We start from the raw sequence: 26,648 nt of genomic DNA on the forward strand, positions 1-26,648 counted from the left end.
ACTAAATAACCTAACCAACATGGACACTCGCTAAATAACCTAACCAACATGGACACTCGCTAAATAACCTAACCAACATGGACACTCGCTAAATAACCTGACCAACATGGACACTCGCTAAATAACCTAACCAACATGGACACTCGCTAAATAACCTAACCAACATGGACACTCGCTAAAACAACTTAACCAACATGTACACTCGCTAAATAACCTAACCATTATGGACACTCGCTAAATAACTTAACCAACATGGTGCTGTATCGCCACCGTGTGGTCACATGGTACAACTGCAGTGCCTGGCGCGCTAACAGCAGCAGTGGCACTGTGCGGTGTCTTCACGGCTTCATTGCAGCCAACCGCGCTTGGCACTAACGCCAGGACACCGCAGCACCATCGACTCACAACTGCGTCGAATGCGTGGGTGACGTCTGACAGCGGCAACTGCTGGCCTACTGTGTTGGCCTGTACTGCACATGTCCACCACATAGCAGACGTAACCACGAATTGAATGGTTGTGGTACTGCTGTTGTATACGGCCCTTTTTCCACAATTAATATCCATAAGAATATTTACGGATGCATACACCTAGATTTCTTTTTCCTTTCTTTCGTGACAAACAATATATATATTTTTGTAATGAATCAAACCCGTAAGCCAGATACACGAAAAACCAGATGTCGGTCATAAACAGGCCATATATATAAAGAAATAATAAAACTCTCAAGGCGAGGATGTAACAGCTATCGGCGAAAATCTCCAGATGAACAAGAGTTTGATGTGCCCTAAGGGAGGTCACGCAGAGGGAAGCCCTCCGCAAGCCAGAAATGAGGACGCCCACGGGTTAAACTATTTCTTTTTTAAAACAACGGTTCAAATTTAAAATGCAATAACAAGAATTAGCTAAAGTTAGCGGTCCTCGCGCTCACTCCAATCAAGACCAGGCCACCAGATACATCAGTGAATTATTATCCAATAATTCGCTATCAAATGATTTTCACCTTTAATACTTTTACTGTTAAAACAATGCTTGGAGACAAAATACCGAGTCACATCAAAGGTTATCGAGAAGGAATGAGGCGAACGGGCAAACTTACGAAAGAGTTTAAACAATATCCCAAGCAACCCCGACCACCTTTGTCTCTCTCACAGCGCGGAGAAGCAGGAATTACACCTTATCACAAGGGGCCATCTGGAAAAGCCAGCCGGGTTTGATGAGGAGACACACCCCACCCCACACACGGCAACCAGACAAACAAGTTTTAAAGAAACTGCAATATAACATTAATAATAACGTGTTAACCTTAAACGATATTCCATTATAGAACCTTACAGAACCAAGGGATATGGATTCCAACAATCTGGAAACGGACCTCTTAAACTCAGGATGAAAATTATTTTTCTTTTTAATAATTCCATCATAACAATTCGAACCTCGGTAAACCGAGAGGTGTCGGAAGGACGTAGTTACAAACACGAGTCGTGGCGAACATGGGACCAAATGGTATTTGAGAAATATAAGTCGAAAGTATAAAGAGATAGGTGCTCCCGACCACCTTTGTCTCTCCCAAAGAGCGCGAGAGAGGAATTTCACGCCAGGGCAAACAGATCGTTATCGCAGGAGCCATCTGTACACACACACGAACTCACACACACAGACCCCGCCCCCCCCCCCCCCTTTTCCACTGCGCAGAGAGAATTGTTTTTGAATATAACGGTCAGCCGCATTTTCAAAAGTCAGTGAAGTTAAGTCAAGAGTCAAGACAGATCAGCGAGTCAAGACGTCCACAGGACGAGCAGTCGCATGGAGCGGCTGGCTCCGAGCCTCGCTGTGTAGCGAGGATCACTGAGTCGCGATGTATCAACAAAAGTGAGTCATACAGCAGTGGAGGAAACCTGCTGTCAGCGAACCAGCACGGGCGCGTTCGCGCACTTCAACAGAGAGAGCACGTGCGACTCAACTCACTCAACTGAAGAAAAAGCTTGACCAGCCGCCAACAAAGTATCAGCGAATCAGCGCTGAGAGCGCTCGAGCATCTCCACAAAGAAAGCACGTGCAACGTGGCTCAACCAGCAGCGGAAAAGCACGAGCAGCTGCCAACAACTTCAGCAAACCAGTGACCAAGCGCGTGCGACTTGAGTCATACAGCAGTGGAGGAAACCTGCTGTCAGAGAGCCGCCAACAACCTCAACAAAGAGAGCGCGTGCGACTTGGCTCACTCAGCAGAAGAAAAACTTTACCTGTCGCCCGCGAGCGCAGCGTCAGATACTACAGCAGCGGAAAGAGCATGCACCGGCGCAGCTCATCCAGCAGTGGAGGAAACTGCTGTCAGCGAATCAGCACGGGCGCGTTCGCGCATCTTCGAGGAGAAAGAGCGCGGCCACCAACGCCAAGCAAGAGCGTGCAGCAGCTCAGCCAGCAGTGGAGAGAAACTGCTATCAGCGAACCAGCACGGGCGCGTTCGCGCATCTTCAAGGAGAGGGAGCGCGCGCCACCAGCGTGCCATCAGCATCAGCACCAGCGCGTGCCAACAGTGTGCCACCAGCGTGCCACCAGCACCAGCGCGTGCCAACAGCGTGCCACCAGCGTGCTACAGCGCGCAACTTCGCGTCACCAGGGCTGAGAGGGAAGCGGCCCCGCACTCAACACCCATCGGCGCGACGACGGCGAGCGTCGTGGTGACTCATCCAGCCAGCGGTGGACAGAAACTGGCAGCCGGTCGTATGCAACCCCTCCTCCACACACTCCCTCCTCACTCCCCCACCGCTACACAACGAACAAACATTTTTTTTGACAAGGAAATCAACCTAGGCGTTTGCTCAACGCAAGAAATCAACAACCCTCCCATTAAACATACAAGACTCATGATAACTACGTAAACTATTAGCTGATAACGAAAAACATCGCCACCCATTGAGTTACGTTGATGAGGCAATCAGAATTATTTCAGTCGAACGCTTTAATTGCATAATCGTTGATGAATCAATGAACGAACATCGCCGTGGTACTGTGCTGACGATTTCAAGCATAATAATTTCGCATATCAGAATGTGTTAAGGATTGGATACGAATCAAAGACCGAGTGCCGTGTTGTGTAATCATTCAAGAATACGAGTTTGCATATTATAAGGTTAAGGTTTTGATAGAATAGTTCGCTTGTTTTTAATCTCTCTCTCAACAACCGATCGATTGCGTTACGCGTCGGGAATTAACCACAGGTGCCGCTATCGAGGTGAAACAACGCAATCGTGATGGTATCATGTTAACGCTGTGTTGAAATTCCAAAATCCCGAGATTGAGTTTTCATATTATCCAAAAATTTAAGTTAGCTAGAAATAAAATTGATTAAAGCAGATGGTTTGTGTGTGATTCTTCCTGAAATTCTGCATAATATTGTTCTGCGTATGAGATCTGAATCCTGGGGACCTATCATAAGCACACTATCACCACACATAATCCATAACACACATAATTCGTAATGTTCAATCGAGAGTAATCGTATCCTTATCGATAATACGGAATTAAAGAGCAGAGTCGAATCGACTCCCACTCATTCACGCTCACAACGCCTGCGTCACTGCATACGATTAATTGCGTCATTCCAATTCATAACACAATCCTAGTCACCGAGGCTCGACCTGACAATCCATAATGACCTGCATTATCCTAACCACGCCCACTCGCATAAATTAATACGATTATCTCTCGAATAAGCATTATTTATGCGCATAATAATTTCGGATAAATTATGCAAATTTCAAATTTCATTTAATTTTCATTATTTTCATCAATTTCCATAACACCTATATATACAACACTGCACGTGTCCACCAGAGGGCACAAGTAACACGTCAAGCGCCGGTAATAAAAACGAAACTGGCCGATTTGCACTGCAATTCTTTATTTCTTCGCGGATTTTCAAGTAACAAACTACTGCATTGACATCCCAAGCTGTCCCATACGTTTACACAGTTGAATATTTGGTGAACATCGGTGCTGAAGTAGTGAAACGCACTGCATTCCCAAACAGTGCGCTCCAAATCCGCAACAATCACACCCATCATTGACTTCAATGCAAATGCCGCCCCGGTTCCACAAGTCACACAAGCAAGTGGTGTTTGCCCTTCGACTCTACTCGACAGAGTCGCGCCGTATAAGATTCAACTCATCTCGCTGAGATGCGTTTAAAGGCATATGGATTAGGGTTAGGATTAGGGGTTATGATTAGGGGTTAGGATTAGGGTTTAGGTTTAGGGGGTTGGGGTAGGGGTTAGGATTAAGGGTTATGGTTTAGGTTAGGGGTAAGGGTCACGGGTTAGGGTTTAGGTTTAGGGGGGTAGGGGTTAGAGTTAGGGCACCTATTCAGTTTTTTGCCAAAATGTGCCACATTTTCATAGCTACATTTTCCATGATAAAGTTAATTCCTCCATTGTATTTACCCTTAGTATATGTATTTGATTTAAAGTTGAACATATTATTATTAAATGTTCACGTACCAAAAAAGAAAATCAGCACAACCCATGCCGTTTTTGGGCAAAATTTGCATAATTTTCACAGCTTTATTTTCCAAGAAGTTAATGCCTCCATTTTGTTTAGCACTAGTATGCTCTGTATTACGTAAAAAAGTGGGAAATTTCACCATTAAATTTTAAAGTAAAAATAAGAAAATCGGCATACTAACCTATGCCGTTTTTGGCTGAAACTGGCCAAACTTTTTCAGCTTTATTTTTCGACAAAAGTTAATTCCTCCTTTGTATTTAGCCTTAGTATGCTATATATTACATTAAAAGTGGGACATTTCACCATGAAAATTTCAAGTATAAAAAAGCAAATCGGCACACTTAACCTATGCCGTTTTTTGGCAAAATTGGCCCAGTTTTTATAGTTTTATTTTTGAATAAAAAGTGCATTCCTTGGTTGTGTTTAGCCTTAGGATCCTATATATTACGCAAAAAAGTGGGAAATTTTACGATTACATTTTCAAATCTCAAAAAGAAAACAGCATACCAACCTATGCAGTTTTTTTTGCCAAAATTTACCAAATTTCCATAGCTTCATGTTTCAACAACAAGTGCATTCCTCCATTGTGTTGGCTGTAGTATGCTACGTATGACGTACAACATTGAAAATATCGAAATAAAATTTTCACCTGACAGGAAGAAAATCTGCATTCCTTTTTTGGCCAAAAAGCAAATTGTCATACTAACCGATGCCGCTTTGGACAAAATTGTGTTAGGGTTATGGAAAAGGGTTAGGATTAGGGGTTAGGGGTTGGGGTTAGGGTTGAGGGGTTAGGGCTCGATAATTCCGACTCACTTCTCTCTGGCACATCTGGCAAAAACATTACCAAGCTGCAGCGAGTACAACATTTTTTGGCAGGCGTCATGACGGGTACTGCAAGATCCGACCATGTCTGTCCAATGCTCACAGAACTGCATTGGCTTCCTGTTGCCGAACTCATACATTATAGGACCAGGAGCAAGTGAGGGCTTCACCATTCTGGCGAATTGCCCGATGATGCTGGATGTAATTACCAGTGAAACGTCGTACTAAAACTGTAGATCTTGTGGATTCACTCTTCAACACACCGGTGGGCTAAAATAGTGAACTATTTGTCTTTTGTCAACGTGACACTTTTTTGCTGATTGGCCGTGTCGGGTGGTGGAGGGTTACGACACATTTATAAAGAACGCGATCTAACCCAAAAACATTTATTATGAATTATAAGGTTGCACTCATTACATACAAAGCGCTTGCCACAAATGAACCTCAATACCTTGTTGCCATTATCACGCAAACTCTGGTCATCCTCGCGGCACCTTTTGGCTAGTCATCGAATAAAGACGGTCTCTGCATTGCACGCTTTCAGATGCACTTTTGCATCCATCTGGAATGTTTTTCCTTCCGATATTAGGAATTCACTGGAGCTACGCATTTTTAAAATCTATATTGAAAATAAATTTTACTTAGAACTGCTTTTTGAGCTTAGTAAGTTGTCCTTCGATGAGCATAGTTTGCTCTGTACGGTGTGAAAGAAGTTCAACATACACACCAACATGGACACTCGCTAAATGACCTCACCACCATGGACACTCGCTAAATAACCTCACCATCATGGACACTCAATAAATAACCTAACCAACATGGAGACTCACTAAATAACCTAACCAACATGGACACTCGCTAAATAACCTAACCAACATGGACACTCGCTAAATAACCTAACCAACATGGACACTCGCTAAATAACCTAACCATCATGGACACTCGCTAAATTACCTAACCATCATGGACACTCACTTAATTACCTCACCATCATGGACACTCGCTAAATAACCTAACCAACATGGACACTCGCTAAATAACCTAACCAACATGGACACTCACTAAATTACCTCACCATCATGGACACTCACTAAATAACCTAACCAACATGGACACTCGCTAAATAACCTAACCAAATGGACACTCGCTAAATAACCTAACCAACATGGACACTCGCTAAATAACCTAACCAACATGGACACTCGCTAAAACAACTTAACCAACATGTACACTCACTAAATAACCTCACCAACATGGACACTCGCTAAATAACCTAACCAACATGGACACTCGCTAAATAACCTAACCAACATGGACACTCGCTAAATAACCTAGCCAACTTGGACACTCGCTAAATAACCTAACCAACATGGACACTTGCTAAATAACCTAACCAACATGGACACTCGCTAAATAACCTAACCAACATGGACACTCGCTAAATAACCTAACCATCATGGACACTCGCTAAATTACCTAACCATCATGGACACTCACTAAATTACCTCATCATCATGGACACTCGCTAAATAACCTAACCAACATGGACACTCGCTAAATAACCTAACCATCATGAACACTCGCTAAATTACCTAACCATCATGGACACTCACTAAATTACCTCATCATCATGGACACTCGCTAAATAACCTAACCAACATTGACACTCGGTAAATAACCTAACCAAATGGACACTCGCTAAATAACCTAACCAACATGGACACTCGCTAAATAACTTAACCAACATGGACACTCGCTAAAACAACTTAACCAACATGGACACTCGCTAAATTACCTAACCATCATGGACACTCACTAAATTACCTCACCATCATGGACACTCGCTAAATAACCTAACCAACATGGACACTCGCTAAATAACCTAACCAACATGGACACTCACTAAATTACCTCACCATCATGGACACTCACTAAATAACCTAACCAACATGGACACTCGCTAAATAACCTAACCAAATGGACACTCACTAAATAACATAACCAACATGGACACTCGCTAAATAACCTAACCAACATGGACACTCGCTAAAACAACTTAACCAACATGTACACTCACTAAATAACCTCACGAACATGGACACTCGCTAAATAACCTAACCAACATGGACACTCGCTAAATAACCTAACCAACATGGACACTCGCTAAATAACCTAGCCAACATGGACACTCGCTAAATAACCTAACCAACATGGACACTCGCTAAATAACCTAACCAACATGGACACTCGCTAAATAACCTAACCAACATGGACACTCGCTAAATAACCTAACCATCATGGACACTCGCTAAATTACCTAACCATCATGGACACTCACTAAATTACCTCATCATCATGGACACTCGCTAAATAACCTAACCAACATGGACACTCGCTAAATAACCTAACCAAATGGACACTCGCTAAATAACCTAACCAACATGGACACTCGCTAAAACAACTTAACCAACATGTACACTCGCTAAATAACCTAACCGTTATGGACACTCGCTAAACAACTTAAACAACATGGTGCTGTATCGCCACCGTGTGGTCACATGGTACAACTGCAGTGCCTGGCGCGGTAACAGCAGCAGTGGCACTGTGCGGTGTCTTCACGGCTTCATTGCAGCCAACCGCGCTTGGCACTAACGCCAGGACACCGCAGCACCAGCGACTCACAACTGCGGGGAATGCGCGGGTGACGTCTGACAGCGGCAACTGCTGGCCTACTGTGTTGGCCTGTACTGCACATGTCCACCACATAGCAGACGTAACCACGAATTGAATGGTTGTGGTACTGCACGTGTCCACCAGAGGGCACAAGTAACACGTCAAGCGCCGGTAATAAAAACGAAACTGGCCGATTTGCACTGCAATTCTTTATTTCTTCACGGATTTTCAAGTAACAAACTACTGCATTGACATGCCAAGCTGTCCCATACGTTTACACAGTTGAATATTTGGTGAACATCGGTGCTGAAGTAGTGAAACGCACTGCATTCCCAAACAGTGCGCTACAAATCGGCAACAATCACACCCATCATTGACTTCAATGCAAATGCCGCCCCGGTTCCACAAGTCACACAAGCAAGTGGTGTTTGCCCTTCGACTCTACTCGACAGAGTCGCGCCATATACGATTCAACTCATCTTGCTGAGATGCATTTAAAGACATATGGATTAGGGTTAGGATTAGGGGTTATGATTAGGGGTTAGGATTAGGGTTTAGGTTTAGGGGGTTGGGGTAGGGGTTAGGATTAAGGGTTATGGTTTAGGTTAGGGGTAAGGGTCACGGGTTAGGGTTTAGGTTTAGGGGGTAGGGGTTAGAGTTAGGGCACCTATTCAGTTTTTTGCCAAAATGTGCCACATTTTCATAGCTACATTTTCCATGATAAAGTTAATTCCTCCATTGTATTTACCCTTAGTATATGTATTTGATTTAAAGTTGAACATATTATTATTAAATGTTCACGTACCAAAAAAGAAAATCAGCACAACCCATGCCGTTTTTGGGCAAAATTTGCATTATTTTCACAGCTTCATTTTCCAAGAAGTTAATGCCTCCATTTTGTCTAGCATTAGTATGCTCTGTATTGCGTAAAAAAGTGTGAAATTTCACCATGAAATTTTTTAGGAAAAATAAGAAAATCGGCATACTAACCTATGCCGTTTTTGGCTGAATCTGGCCAAACTTTTTCAGCTTTATTTTTCGACAAAAGTTAATTCCTCCTTTGTATTTAGCCTTAGTATGCTATATATTACGTTAAAAGTGGGACATTTCACCATGAAAATTTCAAGTATAAAAAAGCAAATCGGCACACTTAACCTATGCCGTTTTTTGGCAAAATTGGCCCAGTTTTTATAGTTTTATTTTTGAATAAAAAGTGCATTCCTTGGTTGTGTTTAGCCTTAGGATCCTATATATTACGCAAAAAAGTGGGAAATTTTACGATTACATTTTCAAATCTCAAAAATAAAACAGCATACCAACCTATGCAGTTTTTTTTGCCAAAATGTACCAAATTTCCATAGCTTCATGTTTCAACAACAAGTGCATTCCTCCATTGTGTTGGCTGTAGTATGCTACGTATGACGTACAACATTGAAAATATCGAAATAAAATTTTCACCTGACAGGAAGAAAATCTGCATTCCTTTTTTGGCCAAAAAGCAAATTGTCATACTAACCGATGCCGCTTTTGGACAAAATTGTGTTAGGGTTATGGAAAGGGTTAGGATTAGGGGTTAGGTGTTAGGGTTAGAGGTTAGGGGTTAGGGGTTGGGGTTAGGGTTAGGGGTTGGGGTTAGGGTTGAGGGGTTAGGGCTCGATAATTCCGACTCACTTCTCTCTGGCACATCTGGCAAAAACATTACCAAGCTGCAGCGAGTACAACATTTTTTGGCAGGCGTCATGACGGGTACTGCAAGATCCGACCATGTCTGTCCAATGCTCACAGAACTGCATTGGCTTCCTGTTGCCGAACTCATACATTATAGGACCAGGAGCAAGTGAGGGCTTCACCATTCTGGCGAATTGCCCGATGATGCTGGATGTAATTACCAGTGAAACGTCGTACTAAAACTGTAGATCTTGTGGATTCACTCTTCAACACACCGGTGGGCTAAAATAGTGAACTATTTGTCTTTTGTCAACGTGACACTTTTTTGCTGATTGGCCGTGTCGGGTGGTGGAGGGTTACGACACATTTATAAAGAACGCGATCTAACCCAAAAACATTTATTATGAATTATAAGGTTGCACTCATTACATACAAAGCGCTTGCCACAAATGAACCTCAATACCTTGTTGCCATTATCACGCAAACTCTGGTCATCCTCGCGGCACCTTTTGGCTAGTCATCGAATAAAGACGGTCTCTGCATTGCACGCTTTCAGATGCACTTTTGCATCCATCTGGAATGTTTTTCCTTCCGATATTAGGAATTCACTGGAGCTACGCATTTTTAAAATCTATATTGAAAATAAATTTTACTTAGAACTGCTTTTTGAGCTTAGTAAGTTGTCCTTCGATGAGCATAGTTGGCTCTGTACGGTGTGAAAGAAGTTCAACATACACACCAACATGGACACTCGCTAAATGACCTCACCACCATGGACACTCGCTAAATAACCTCACCATCATGGACACTCAATAAATAACCTAACCAACATGGAGACTCACTAAATAACCTAACCAACATGGACACTCGCTAAATAACCTAGCCAACTTGGACACTCGCTAAATAACCTAACCAACATGGACACTTGCTAAATAACCTAACCAACATGGACACTCGCTAAATAACCTAACCAACATGGACACTCGCTAAATAACCTAACCATCATGGACACTCGCTAAATTACCTAACCATCATGGACACTCACTAAATTACCTCATCATCATGGACACTCGCTAAATAACCTAACCAACATGGACACTCGCTAAATAACCTAACCATCATGAACACTCGCTAAATTACCTAACCATCATGGACACTCACTAAATTACCTCATCATTATGGACACTCGCTAAATAACCTAACCAACATTGACACTCGGTAAATAACCTAACCAAATGGACACTCGCTAAATAACCTAACCAACATGGACACTCGCTAAATAACTTAACCAACATGGACACTCGCTAAAACAACTTAACCAACATGGACACTCGCTAAATTACCTAACCATCATGGACACTCACTAAATTACCTCACCATCATGGACACTCGCTAAATAACCTAACCAACATGGACACTCGCTAAATAACCTAACCAACATGGACACTCACTAAATTACCTCACCATCATGGACACTCACTAAATAACCTAACCAACATGGACACTCGCTAAATAACCTAACCAAATGGACACTCACTAAATAACATAACCAACATGGACACTCGCTAAATAACCTAACCAACATGGACACTCGCTAAAACAACTTAACCAACATGTACACTCACTAAATAACCTCACGAACATGGACACTCGCTAAATAACCTAACCAACATGGACACTCGCTAAATAACCTAACCAACATGGACACTCGCTAAATAACCTAGCCAACATGGACACTCGCTAAATAACCTAACCAACATGGACACTCGCTAAATAACCTAACCAACATGGACACTCGCTAAATAACCTAACCAACATGGACACTCGCTAAATAACCTAACCATCATGGACACTCGCTAAATTACCTAACCATCATGGACACTCACTAAATTACCTCATCATCATGGACACTCGCTAAATAACCTAACCAACATGGACACTCGCTAAATAACCTAACCAAATGGACACTCGCTAAATAACCTAACCAACATGGACACTCGCTAAAACAACTTAACCAACATGTACACTCGCTAAATAACCTAACCGTTATGGACACTCGCTAAACAACTTAAACAACATGGTGCTGTATCGCCACCGTGTGGTCACATGGTACAACTGCAGTGCCTGGCGCGGTAACAGCAGCAGTGGCACTGTGCGGTGTCTTCACGGCTTCATTGCAGCCAACCGCGCTTGGCACTAACGCCAGGACACCGCAGCACCAGCGACTCACAACTGCGGGGAATGCGCGGGTGACGTCTGACAGCGGCAACTGCTGGCCTACTGTGTTGGCCTGTACTGCACATGTCCACCACATAGCAGACGTAACCACGAATTGAATGGTTGTGGTACTGCACGTGTCCACCAGAGGGCACAAGTAACACGTCAAGCGCCGGTAATAAAAACGAAACTGGCCGATTTGCACTGCAATTCTTTATTTCTTCACGGATTTTCAAGTAACAAACTACTGCATTGACATGCCAAGCTGTCCCATACGTTTACACAGTTGAATATTTGGTGAACATCGGTGCTGAAGTAGTGAAACGCACTGCATTCCCAAACAGTGCGCTACAAATCGGCAACAATCACACCCATCATTGACTTCAATGCAAATGCCGCCCCGGTTCCACAAGTCACACAAGCAAGTGGTGTTTGCCCTTCGACTCTACTCGACAGAGTCGCGCCATATACGATTCAACTCATCTTGCTGAGATGCATTTAAAGACATATGGATTAGGGTTAGGATTAGGGGTTATGATTAGGGGTTAGGATTAGGGTTTAGGTTTAGGGGGTTGGGGTAGGGGTTAGGATTAAGGGTTATGGTTTAGGTTAGGGGTAAGGGTCACGGGTTAGGGTTTAGGTTTAGGGGGTAGGGGTTAGAGTTAGGGCACCTATTCAGTTTTTTGCCAAAATGTGCCACATTTTCATAGCTACATTTTCCATGATAAAGTTAATTCCTCCATTGTATTTACCCTTAGTATATGTATTTGATTTAAAGTTGAACATATTATTATTAAATGTTCACGTACCAAAAAAGAAAATCAGCACAACCCATGCCGTTTTTGGGCAAAATTTGCATTATTTTCACAGCTTCATTTTCCAAGAAGTTAATGCCTCCATTTTGTCTAGCATTAGTATGCTCTGTATTGCGTAAAAAAGTGTGAAATTTCACCATGAAATTTTTTAGGAAAAATAAGAAAATCGGCATACTAACCTATGCCGTTTTTGGCTGAATCTGGCCAAACTTTTTCAGCTTTATTTTTCGACAAAAGTTAATTCCTCCTTTGTATTTAGCCTTAGTATGCTATATATTACGTTAAAAGTGGGACATTTCACCATGAAAATTTCAAGTATAAAAAAGCAAATCGGCACACTTAACCTATGCCGTTTTTTGGCAAAATTGGCCCAGTTTTTATAGTTTTATTTTTGAATAAAAAGTGCATTCCTTGGTTGTGTTTAGCCTTAGGATCCTATATATTACGCAAAAAAGTGGGAAATTTTACGATTACATTTTCAAATCTCAAAAATAAAACAGCATACCAACCTATGCAGTTTTTTTTGCCAAAATGTACCAAATTTCCATAGCTTCATGTTTCAACAACAAGTGCATTCCTCCATTGTGTTGGCTGTAGTATGCTACGTATGACGTACAACATTGAAAATATCGAAATAAAATTTTCACCTGACAGGAAGAAAATCTGCATTCCTTTTTTGGCCAAAAAGCAAATTGTCATACTAACCGATGCCGCTTTTGGACAAAATTGTGTTAGGGTTATGGAAAGGGTTAGGATTAGGGGTTAGGTGTTAGGGTTAGAGGTTAGGGGTTAGGGGTTGGGGTTAGGGTTAGGGGTTGGGGTTAGGGTTGAGGGGTTAGGGCTCGATAATTCCGACTCACTTCTCTCTGGCACATCTGGCAAAAACATTACCAAGCTGCAGCGAGTACAACATTTTTTGGCAGGCGTCATGACGGGTACTGCAAGATCCGACCATGTCTGTCCAATGCTCACAGAACTGCATTGGCTTCCTGTTGCCGAACTCATACATTATAGGACCAGGAGCAAGTGAGGGCTTCACCATTCTGGCGAATTGCCCGATGATGCTGGATGTAATTACCAGTGAAACGTCGTACTAAAACTGTAGATCTTGTGGATTCACTCTTCAACACACCGGTGGGCTAAAATAGTGAACTATTTGTCTTTTGTCAACGTGACACTTTTTTGCTGATTGGCCGTGTCGGGTGGTGGAGGGTTACGACACATTTATAAAGAACGCGATCTAACCCAAAAACATTTATTATGAATTATAAGGTTGCACTCATTACATACAAAGCGCTTGCCACAAATGAACCTCAATACCTTGTTGCCATTATCACGCAAACTCTGGTCATCCTCGCGGCACCTTTTGGCTAGTCATCGAATAAAGACGGTCTCTGCATTGCACGCTTTCAGATGCACTTTTGCATCCATCTGGAATGTTTTTCCTTCCGATATTAGGAATTCACTGGAGCTACGCATTTTTAAAATCTATATTGAAAATAAATTTTACTTAGAACTGCTTTTTGAGCTTAGTAAGTTGTCCTTCGATGAGCATAGTTGGCTCTGTACGGTGTGAAAGAAGTTCAACATACACACCAACATGGACACTCGCTAAATGACCTCACCACCATGGACACTCGCTAAATAACCTCACCATCATGGACACTCAATAAATAACCTAACCAACATGGAGACTCACTAAATAACCTAACCAACATGGACACTCGCTAAATAACCTAGCCAACTTGGACACTCGCTAAATAACCTAACCAACATGGACACTTGCTAAATAACCTAACCAACATGGACACTCGCTAAATAACCTAACCAACATGGACACTCGCTAAATAACCTAACCATCATGGACACTCGCTAAATTACCTAACCATCATGGACACTCACTAAATTACCTCATCATCATGGACACTCGCTAAATAACCTAACCAACATGGACACTCGCTAAATAACCTAACCATCATGAACACTCGCTAAATTACCTAACCATCATGGACACTCACTAAATTACCTCATCATTATGGACACTCGCTAAATAACCTAACCAACATTGACACTCGGTAAATAACCTAACCAAATGGACACTCGCTAAATAACCTAACCAACATGGACACTCGCTAAATAACTTAACCAACATGGACACTCGCTAAAACAACTTAACCAACATGGACACTCGCTAAATTACCTAACCATCATGGACACTCACTAAATTACCTCACCATCATGGACACTCGCTAAATAACCTAACCAACATGGACACTCGCTAAATAACCTAACCAACATGGACACTCACTAAATTACCTCACCATCATGGACACTCACTAAATAACCTAACCAACATGGACACTCGCTAAATAACCTAACCAAATGGACACTCACTAAATAACATAACCAACATGGACACTCGCTAAATAACCTAACCAACATGGACACTCGCTAAAACAACTTAACCAACATGTACACTCACTAAATAACCTCACGAACATGGACACTCGCTAAATAACCTAACCAACATGGACACTCGCTAAATAACCTAACCAACATGGACACTCGCTAAATAACCTAGCCAACATGGACACTCGCTAAATAACCTAACCAACATGGACACTCGCTAAATAACCTAACCAACATGGACACTCGCTAAATAACCTAACCAACATGGACACTCGCTAAATAACCTAACCATCATGGACACTCGCTAAATTACCTAACCATCATGGACACTCACTAAATTACCTCATCATCATGGACACTCGCTAAATAACCTAACCAACATGGACACTCGCTAAATAACCTAACCAAATGGACACTCGCTAAATAACCTAACCAACATGGACACTCGCTAAAACAACTTAACCAACATGTACACTCGCTAAATAACCTAACCGTTATGGACACTCGCTAAACAACTTAAACAACATGGTGCTGTATCGCCACCGTGTGGTCACATGGTACAACTGCAGTGCCTGGCGCGGTAACAGCAGCAGTGGCACTGTGCGGTGTCTTCACGGCTTCATTGCAGCCAACCGCGCTTGGCACTAACGCCAGGACACCGCAGCACCAGCGACTCACAACTGCGGGGAATGCGCGGGTGACGTCTGACAGCGGCAACTGCTGGCCTACTGTGTTGGCCTGTACTGCACATGTCCACCACATAGCAGACGTAACCACGAATTGAATGGTTGTGGTACTGCACGTGTCCACCAGAGGGCACAAGTAACACGTCAAGCGCCGGTAATAAAAACGAAACTGGCCGATTTGCACTGCAATTCTTTATTTCTTCACGGATTTTCAAGTAACAAACTACTGCATTGACATGCCAAGCTGTCCCATACGTTTACACAGTTGAATATTTGGTGAACATCGGTGCTGAAGTAGTGAAACGCACTGCATTCCCAAACAGTGCGCTACAAATCGGCAACAATCACACCCATCATTGACTTCAATGCAAATGCCGCCCCGGTTCCACAAGTCACACAAGCAAGTGGTGTTTGCCCTTCGACTCTACTCGACAGAGTCGCGCCATATACGATTCAACTCATCTTGCTGAGATGCATTTAAAGACATATGGATTAGGGTTAGGATTAGGGGTTATGATTAGGGGTTAGGATTAGGGTTTAGGTTTAGGGGGTTGGGGTAGGGGTTAGGATTAAGGGTTATGGTTTAGGTTAGGGGTAAGGGTCACGGGTTAGGGTTTAGGTTTAGGGGGTAGGGGTTAGAGTTAGGGCACCTATTCAGTTTTTTGCCAAAATGTGCCACATTTTCATAGCTACATTTTCCATGATAAAGTTAATTCCTCCATTGTATTTACCCTTAGTATATGTATTTGATTTAAAGTTGAACATATTATTATTAAATGTTCACGTACCAAAAAAGAAAATCAGCACAACCCATGCCGTTTTTGGGCAAAATTTGCATTATTTTCACAGCTTCATTTTCCAAGAAGTTAATGCCTCCATTTTGTCTAGCATTAGTATGCTCTGTATTGCGTAAAAAAGTGTGAAATTTCACCATGAAATTTTTTAGGAAAAATAAGAAAATCGGCATACTAACCTATGCCGTTTTTGGCTGAATCTGGCCAAACTTTTTCAGCTTTATTTTTCGACAAAAGTTAATTCCTCCTTTGTATTTAGCCTTAGTATGCTATATATTACGTTAAAAGTGGGACATTTCACCATGAAAATTTCAAGTATAAAAAAGCAAATCGGCACACTTAACCTATGCCGTTTTTTGGCAAAATTGGCCCAGTTTTTATAGTTTTATTTTTGAATAAAAAGTGCATTCCTTGGTTGTGTTTAGCCTTAGGATCCTATATATTACGCAAAAAAGTGGGAAATTTTACGATTACATTTTCAAATCTCAAAAATAAAACAGCATACCAACCTATGCAGTTTTTTTTGCCAAAATGTACCAAATTTCCATAGCTTCATGTTTCAACAACAAGTGCATTCCTCCATTGTGTTGGCTGTAGTATGCTACGTATGACGTACAACATTGAAAATATCGAAATAAAATTTTCACCTGACAGGAAGAAAATCTGCATTCCTTTTTTGGCCAAAAAGCAAATTGTCATACTAACCGATGCCGCTTTTGGACAAAATTGTGTTAGGGTTATGGAAAGGGTTAGGATTAGGGGTTAGGTGTTAGGGTTAGAGGTTAGGGGTTAGGGGTTGGGGTTAGGGTTAGGGGTTGGGGTTAGGGTTGAGGGGTTAGGGCTCGATAATTCCGACTCACTTCTCTCTGGCACATCTGGCAAAAACATTACCAAGCTGCAGCGAGTACAACATTTTTTGGCAGGCGTCATGACGGGTACTGCAAGATCCGACCATGTCTGTCCAATGCTCACAGAACTGCATTGGCTTCCTGTTGCCGAACTCATACATTATAGGACCAGGAGCAAGTGAGGGCTTCACCATTCTGGCGAATTGCCCGATGATGCTGGATGTAATTACCAGTGAAACGTCGTACTAAAACTGTAGATCTTGTGGATTCACTCTTCAACACACCGGTGGGCTAAAATAGTGAACTATTTGTCTTTTGTCAACGTGACACTTTTTTGCTGATTGGCCGTGTCGGGTGGTGGAGGGTTACGACACATTTATAAAGAACGCGATCTAACCCAAAAACATTTATTATGAATTATAAGGTTGCACTCATTACATACAAAGCGCTTGCCACAAATGAACCTCAATACCTTGTTGCCATTATCACGCAAACTCTGGTCATCCTCGCGGCACCTTTTGGCTAGTCATCGAATAAAGACGGTCTCTGCATTGCACGCTTTCAGATGCACTTTTGCATCCATCTGGAATGTTTTTCCTTCCGATATTAGGAATTCACTGGAGCTACGCATTTTTAAAATCTATATTGAAAATAAATTTTACTTAGAACTGCTTTTTGAGCTTAGTAAGTTGTCCTTCGATGAGCATAGTTGGCTCTGTACGGTGTGAAAGAAGTTCAACATACACACCAACATGGACACTCGCTAAATGACCTCACCACCATGGACACTCGCTAAATAACCTCACCATCATGGACACTCAATAAATAACCTAACCAACATGGAGACTCACTAAATAACCTAACCAACATGGACACTCGCTAAATAACCTAACCAACATGGACACTCGCTAAATAACCTAACCAACATGGACACTCGCTAAATAACCTAACCATCATGGACACTCGCTAAATTACCTAACCATCATGGACACTCACTTAATTACCTCACCATCATGGACACTCGCTAAATAACCTAACCAACATGGACACTCGCTAAATAACCTAACCAACATGGACACTCACTAAATTACCTCACCATCATGGACACTCACTAAATAACCTAACCAACATGGACACTCGCTAAATAACCTAACCAAATGGACACTCGCTAAATAACCTAACCAACATGGACACTCGCTAAATAACCTAACCAACATGGACACTCGCTAAAACAACTTAACCAACATGTACACTCACTAAATAACCTCACCAACATGGACACTCGCTAAATAACCTAACCAACATGGACACTCGCTAAATAACCTAACCAACATGGACACTCACTAAATAACCTAGCCAACATGGACACTCGCTAAATAACCTAACCAACATGGACACTCGCTAAATAACCTAACCAACATGGACACTCGCTAAATAACCTAACCAACATGGACACTCGCTAAATAACCTAACCATCATGGACACTCGCTAAATTACCTAACCATCATGGACACTCACTAAATTACCTCATCATCATGGACACTCGCTAAATAACCTAACCAACATGGACACTCGCTAAATAACCTAACCAAATGGACACTCGCTAAATAACCTAACCAACATGGACACTCGCTAAATAACATAACCATCATGAACACTCGCTAAATTACCTAACCATCATGGATACTCACTAAATTACCTCATCATCATGGACACTCGCTAAATAACCTAACCAACATTGACACTCGGTAAATAACCTAACCAAATGGACACTCGCTAAATAACCTAACCAACATGGACACTCGCTAAATAACTTAACCAACATGGACACTCGCTAAAACAACTTAACCAACATGGACACTCGCTAAATTACCTAACTATCATGGACACTCACTAAATTACCTCACCATCATGGACACTCGCTAAATAACCTAACCAACATGGACACTCGCTAAATAACCTAACCAACATGGACACTCACTAAATTACCTCACCATCATGGACACTCACTAAATAACCTAACCAACATGGACACTCGCTAAATAACCTAACCAAATGGACACTCGCTAAATAACCTAACCAACATGGACACTCGCTAAATAACCTAACCAACATGGACACTCGCTAAAACAACTTAACCAACATGTACACTCACTAAATAACCTCACGAACATGGACACTCGCTAAATAACCTAACCAACATGGACACTCGCTAAATAACCTAACCAACATGGACACTCGCTAAATAACCTAGCCAACATGGACACTCGCTAAATAACCTAACCAACATGGACACTCGCTAAATAACCTAACCAACATGGACACTCGCTAAATAACCTAACCAACATGGACACTCGCTAAATAACCTAACCATCATGGACACTCGCTAAATTACCTAACCATCATGGACACTCACTAAATTACCTCATCATCATGGACACTCGCTAAATAACCTAACCAACATGGACACTCGCTAAATAACCTAACCAAATGGACACTCGCTAAATAACCTAACCAACATGGACACTCGCTAAAACAACTTAACCAACATGTACACTCGCTAAATAACCTAACCATTATGGACACTCGCTAAACAACTTAAACAACATGGTGCTGTATCGCCACCGTGTGGTCACATGGTACAACTGCAGTGCCTGGCGCGGTAACAGCAGCAGTGGCACTGTGCGGTGTCTTCACGGCTTCATTGCAGCCAACTGCGCTTGGCACTAACGCCAGGACACCGCAGCACCAGCGACTCACAACTGCGGGGAATGCGCGGGTGACGTCTGACAGCGGCAACTGCTGGCCTACTGTGTTGGCCTGTACTGCACATGTCCACCACATAGCAGACGTAACCACGAATTGAATGGTTGTGGTACTGCACGTGTCCACCAGAGGGCACAAGTAACACGTCAAGCGCCGGTAATAAAAACGAAACTGGCCGATTTGCACTGCAATTCTTTATTTCTTCACGGATTTTCAAGTAACAAACTACTGCATTGACATGCCAAGCTGTCCCATACGTTTACACAGTTGAATATTTGGTGAACATCGGTGCTGAAGTAGTGAAACGCACTGCATTCCCAAACAGTGCGCTACAAATCGGCAACAATCACACCCATCATTGACTTCAATGCAAATGCCGCCCCGGTTCCACAAGTCACACAAGCAAGTGGTGTTTGCCCTTCGACTCTACTCGACAGAGTCGCGCCATATACGATTCAACTCATCTTGCTGAGATGCATTTAAAGGCATATGGATTAGGGTTAGGATTAGGGGTTATGATTAGGGGTTAGGATTAGGGTTTAGGTTTAGGGGGTTGGGGTAGGGGTTAGGATTAAGGGTTATGGTTTAGGTTAGGGGTAAGGGTCACGGGTTAGGGTTTAGGTTTAGGGGGGTAGGGGTTAGAGTTAGGGCACCTATTCAGTTTTTTGCCAAAATGTGCCACATTTTCATAGCTACATTTTCCATGATAAAGTTAATTCCTCCATTGTATTTACCCTTAGTATATGTATTTGATTTAAAGTTGAACATATTATTATTAAATGTTCACGTACCAAAAAAGAAAATCAGCACAACCCATGCCGTTTTTGGGCAAAATTTGCATTATTTTCACAGCTTCATTTTCCAAGAAGTTAATGCCTCCATTTTGTCTAGCATTAGTATGCTCTGTATTGCGTAAAAAAGTGTGAAATTTCACCATGAAATTTTTTAGGAAAAATAAGAAAATCGGCATACTAACCTATGCCGTTTTTGGCTGAATCTGGCCAAACTTTTTCAGCTTTATTTTTCGACAAAAGTTAATTCCTCCTTTGTATTTAGCCTTAGTATGCTATATATTACATTAAAAGTGGGACATTTCACCATGAAAATTTCAAGTATAAAAAAGCAAATCGGCACACTTAACCTATGCCGTTTTTTGGCAAAATTGGCCCAGTTTTTATAGTTTTATTTTTGAATAAAAAGTGCATTCCTTGGTTGTGTTTAGCCTTAGGATCCTATATATTACGCAAAAAAGTGGGAAATTTTACGATTACATTTTCAAATCTCAAAAATAAAACAGCATACCAACCTATGCAGTTTTTTTTGCCAAAATGTACCAAATTTCCATAGCTTCATGTTTCAACAACAAGTGCATTCCTCCATTGTGTTGGCTGTAGTATGCTACGTATGACGTACAACATTGAAAATATCGAAATAAAATTTTCACCTGACAGGAAGAAAATCTGCATTCCTTTTTTGGACAAAAAGCAAATTGTCATACTAACCGATGCCGCTTTTGGACAAAATTGTGTTAGGGTTATGGAAAGGGTTAGGATTAGGGGTTAGGTGTTAGGGTTAGAGGTTAGGGGTTAGGGGTTGGGGTTAGGGTTAGGGGTTGGGGTTAGGGTTGAGGGGTTAGGGCTCGATAATTCCGACTCACTTCTCTCTGGCACATCTGGCAAAAACATTACCAAGCTGCAGCGAGTACAACATTTTTTGGCAGGCATCATGACGGGTACTGCAAGATCCAACCATGTCTGTCCAACGCTCACAGAACTGCATTGGCTTCCTGTTGCCGAACTCATACATTATAGGACCAGGAGCAAGTGAGGGCTTCACCATTCTGGCGAATTGCCCGATGATGCTGGATGTAATTACCAGTGAAACGTCGTACTAAAACTGTAGATCTTGTGGATTCACTCTTCAACACACCGGTGGGCTAAAATAGTGAACTATTTGTCTTTTGTCAACGTGACACTTTTTTGCTGATTGGCCGTGTCGGGTGGTGGAGGGTTACGACACATTTATAAAGAACGCGATCTAACCCAAAAACATTTATTATGAATTATAAGGTTGCACTCATTACATACAAAGCGCTTGCCACAAATGAACTTCAATACCTTGTTGCCATTATCACGCAAACTCTGGTCATCCTCGCGGCACCTTTTGGCTAGTCATCGAATAAAGACGGTCTCTGCATTGCACGCTTTCAGATGCACTTTTGCATCCATCTGGAATGTTTTTCCTTCCGATATTAGGAATTCACTGGAACTACGCATTTTTAAAATCTATATTGAAAATAAATTTTACTTAGAACTGCTTTTTGAGCTTAGTAAGTTGTCCTTCGATGAGCATAGTTGGCTCTGTACGGTGTGAAAGAAGTTCAACATACACACCAACATGGACACTCGCTAAATGACCTCACCACCATGGACACTCGCTAAATAACCTCACCATCATGGACACTCAATAAATAACCTAACCAACATGGAGACTCACTAAATAACCTAACCAACATGGACACTCGCTAAATAACCTAACCAACATGGACACTCGCTAAATAACCTAACCAACATGGACACTCGCTAAATAACCTAACCATCATGGACACTCGCTAAATTACCTAACCATCATGGACACTCACTTAATTACCTCACCATCATGGACACTCGCTAAATAACCTAACCAACATGGACACTCGCTAAAACAACTTAACCAACATGTACACTCACTAAATAACCTCACCAACATGGACACTCGCTAAATAACCTAACCAACATGGACACTCGCTAAATAACCTAACCAACATGGACACTCGCTAAATAACCTAGCCAACATGGACACTCGCTAAATAACCTAACCAACATGGACACTCGCTAAATAACCTAACCAACATGGACACTCGCTAAATAACCTAACCAACATGGACACTCGCTAAATAACCTAACCATCATGGACACTCGCTAAATTACCTAACCATCATGGACACTCACTAAATTACCTCATCATCATGGACACTCGCTAAATAACCTAACCAACATGGACACTCGCTAAATAACCTAACCAAATGGACACTCGCTAAATAACCTAACCAACATGGACACTCTCTAAATAACCTAACCATCATGAACACTCGCTAAATTACCTAACCATCATGGACACTCACTAAATTACCTCATCATCATGGACACTCGCTAAATAACCTAACCAACATTGACACTCGCTAAATAACCTAACCAAATGGACACTCGCTAAATAACCTAACCAACATGGACACTCGCTAAATAACTTAACCAACATGGACACTCGCTAAAACAACTTAACCAACATGGACACTCGCTAAATTACCTAACCATCATGGACACTCACTAAATTACCTCACCATCATGGACACTCGCTAAATAACCTAACCAACATGGACACTCGCTAAATAACCTAACCAACATGGACACTCACTAAATTACCTCACCATCATGGACACTCACTAAATAACCTAACCAACATGGACACTCGCTAAATAACCTAACCAAATGGACACTCGCTAAATAACCTAACCAACATGGACACTCGCTAAATAACCTCACGAACATGGACACTCGCTAAATAACCTAACCAACATGGACACTCGCTAAATAACCTAACCAACATGGACACTCGCTAAATAACCTAGCCAACATGGACACTCGCTAAATAACCTAACCAACATGGACACTCGCTAAATAACCTAACCAACATGGACACTCGCTAAATAACCTAACCAACATGGACACTCGCTAAATAACCTAACCATCATGGACACTCGCTAAATTACCTAACCATCATGGACACTCACTAAATTACCTCATCATCATGGACACTCGCTAAATAACCTAACCAACATGGACACTCGCTAAATAACCTAACCAAATGGACACTCGCTAAATAACCTAACCAACATGGACACTCGCTAAAACAACTTAACCAACATGTACACTCGCTAAATAACCTAACCATTATGGACACTCGCTAAACAACTTAAACAACATGGTGCTGTATCGCCACCGTGTGGTCACATGGTACAACTGCAGTGCCTGGCGCGGTAACAGCAGCAGTGGCACTGTGCGGTGTCTTCACGGCTTCATTGCAGCCAACCTCGCTTGGCACTAACGCCAGGACACCGCAGCACCAGCGACTCACAACTGCGGGGAATGCGCGGGTGACGTCTGACAGCGGCAACTGCTGGCCTACTGTGTTGGCCTGTACTGCACATGTCCACCACATAGCAGACGTAACCACGAATTGAATGGTTGTGGTACTGCACGTGTCCACCAGAGGGCACAAGTAACACGTCAAGCGCCGGTAATAAAAACGAAACTGGCCGATTTGCACTGCAATTCTTTATTTCTTCACGGATTTTCAAGTAACAAACTACTGCATTGACATGCCAAGCTGTCCCATACGTTTACACAGTTGAATATTTGGTGAACATCGGTGCTGAAGTAGTGAAACGCACTGCATTCCCAAACAGTGCGCTACAAATCGGCAACAATCACACCCATCATTGACTTCAATGCAAATGCCGCCCCGGTTCCACAAGTCACACAAGCAAGTGGTGTTTGCCCTTCGACTCTACTCGACAGAGTCGCGCCATATACGATTCAACTCATCTTGCTGAGATGCATTTAAAGGCATATGGATTAGGGTTAGGATTAGGGGTTATGATTAGGGGTTAGGATTAGGGTTTAGGTTTAGGGGGTTGGGGTAGGGGTTAGGATTAAGGGTTATGGTTTAGGTTAGGGGTAAGGGTCACGGGTTAGGGTTTAGGTTTAGGGGGGTAGGGGTTAGAGTTAGGGCACCTATTCAGTTTTTTGCCAAAATGTGCCACATTTTCATAGCTACATTTTCCATGATAAAGTTAATTCCTCCATTGTATTTACCCTTAGTATATGTATTTGATTTAAAGTTGAACATATTATTATTAAATGTTCACGTACCAAAAAAGAAAATCAGCACAACCCATGCCGTTTTTGGGCAAAATTTGCATTATTTTCACAGCTTCATTTTCCAAGAAGTTAATGCCTCCATTTTGTCTAGCATTAGTATGCTCTGTATTGCGTAAAAAAGTGTGAAATTTCACCATGAAATTTTTTAGGAAAAATAAGAAAATCGGCATACTAACCTATGCCGTTTTTGGCTGAATCTGGCCAAACTTTTTCAGCTTTATTTTTCGACAAAAGTTAATTCCTCCTTTGTATTTAGCCTTAGTATGCTATATATTACATTAAAAGTGGGACATTTCACCATGAAAATTTCAAGTATAAAAAAGCAAATCGGCACACTTAACCTATGCCGTTTTTTGGCAAAATTGGCCCAGTTTTTATAGTTTTATTTTTGAATAAAAAGTGCATTCCTTGGTTGTGTTTAGCCTTAGGATCCTATATATTACGCAAAAAAGTGGGAAATTTTACGATTACATTTTCAAATCTCAAAAATAAAACAGCATACCAACCTATGCAGTTTTTTTTGCCAAAATGTACCAAATTTCCATAGCTTCATGTTTCAACAACAAGTGCATTCCTCCATTGTGTTGGCTGTAGTATGCTACGTATGACGTACAACATTGAAAATATCGAAATAAAATTTTCACCTGACAGGAAGAAAATCTGCATTCCTTTTTTGGACAAAAAGCAAATTGTCATACTAACCAATGCCGCTTTGGACAAAATTGTGTTAGGGTTATGGAAAGGGTTAGGATTAGGGGTTAGGTGTTAGGGTTAGAGGTTAGGGGTTAGGGGTTGGGGTTAGGGTTAGGGGTTGGGGTTAGGGTTGAGGGGTTAGGGCTCGATAATTCCGACTCACTTCTCTCTGGCACATCTGGTAAAAACATTACCAAGCTGCAGCGAGTACAACATTTTTTGGCAGGCGTCATGACGGGTACTGCAAGATCCGACCATGTCTGTCCAATGCTCACAGAACTGCATTGGCTTCCTGTTGCCGAACTCATACATTATAAGACCAGGAGCAAGTGAGGGCTTCACCATTCTGGCGAATTGCCCGATGATGCTGGATGTAATTACCAGTGAAACGTCGTACTAAAACTGTAGATCTTGTGGATTCACTCTTCAACACACCGGTGGGCTAAAATAGTGAACTATTTGTCTTTTTGTCAACGTGACACTTTTTTGCTGATTGGCCGTGTCGGGTGGTGGAGGGTTACGACACATTTATAAAGAACGCGATCTAACCCAAAAACATTTATTATGAATTATAAGGTTGCACTCATTACATACAAAGCGCTTGCCACAAATGAACCTCAATACCTTGTTGCCATTATCACGCAAACTCTGGTCATCCTCGCGGCACCTTTTGGCTAGTCATCGAATAAAGACGGTCTCTGCATTGCACGCTTTCAGATGCACTTTTGCATCCATCTGGAATGTGTTTCCTTCCGATATTAGGAATTCACTGGA

This window comes from Petromyzon marinus, unplaced genomic scaffold, assembly GCF_048934315.1.
Source record: "Petromyzon marinus isolate PM22_M1 ecotype Great Lakes invasive population unplaced genomic scaffold, UKy_Petmar_22M1.pri1.0 PM_Scaffold_6, whole genome shotgun sequence".
Taxonomy (NCBI): Eukaryota; Metazoa; Chordata; class Hyperoartia; order Petromyzontiformes; family Petromyzontidae; genus Petromyzon; species Petromyzon marinus.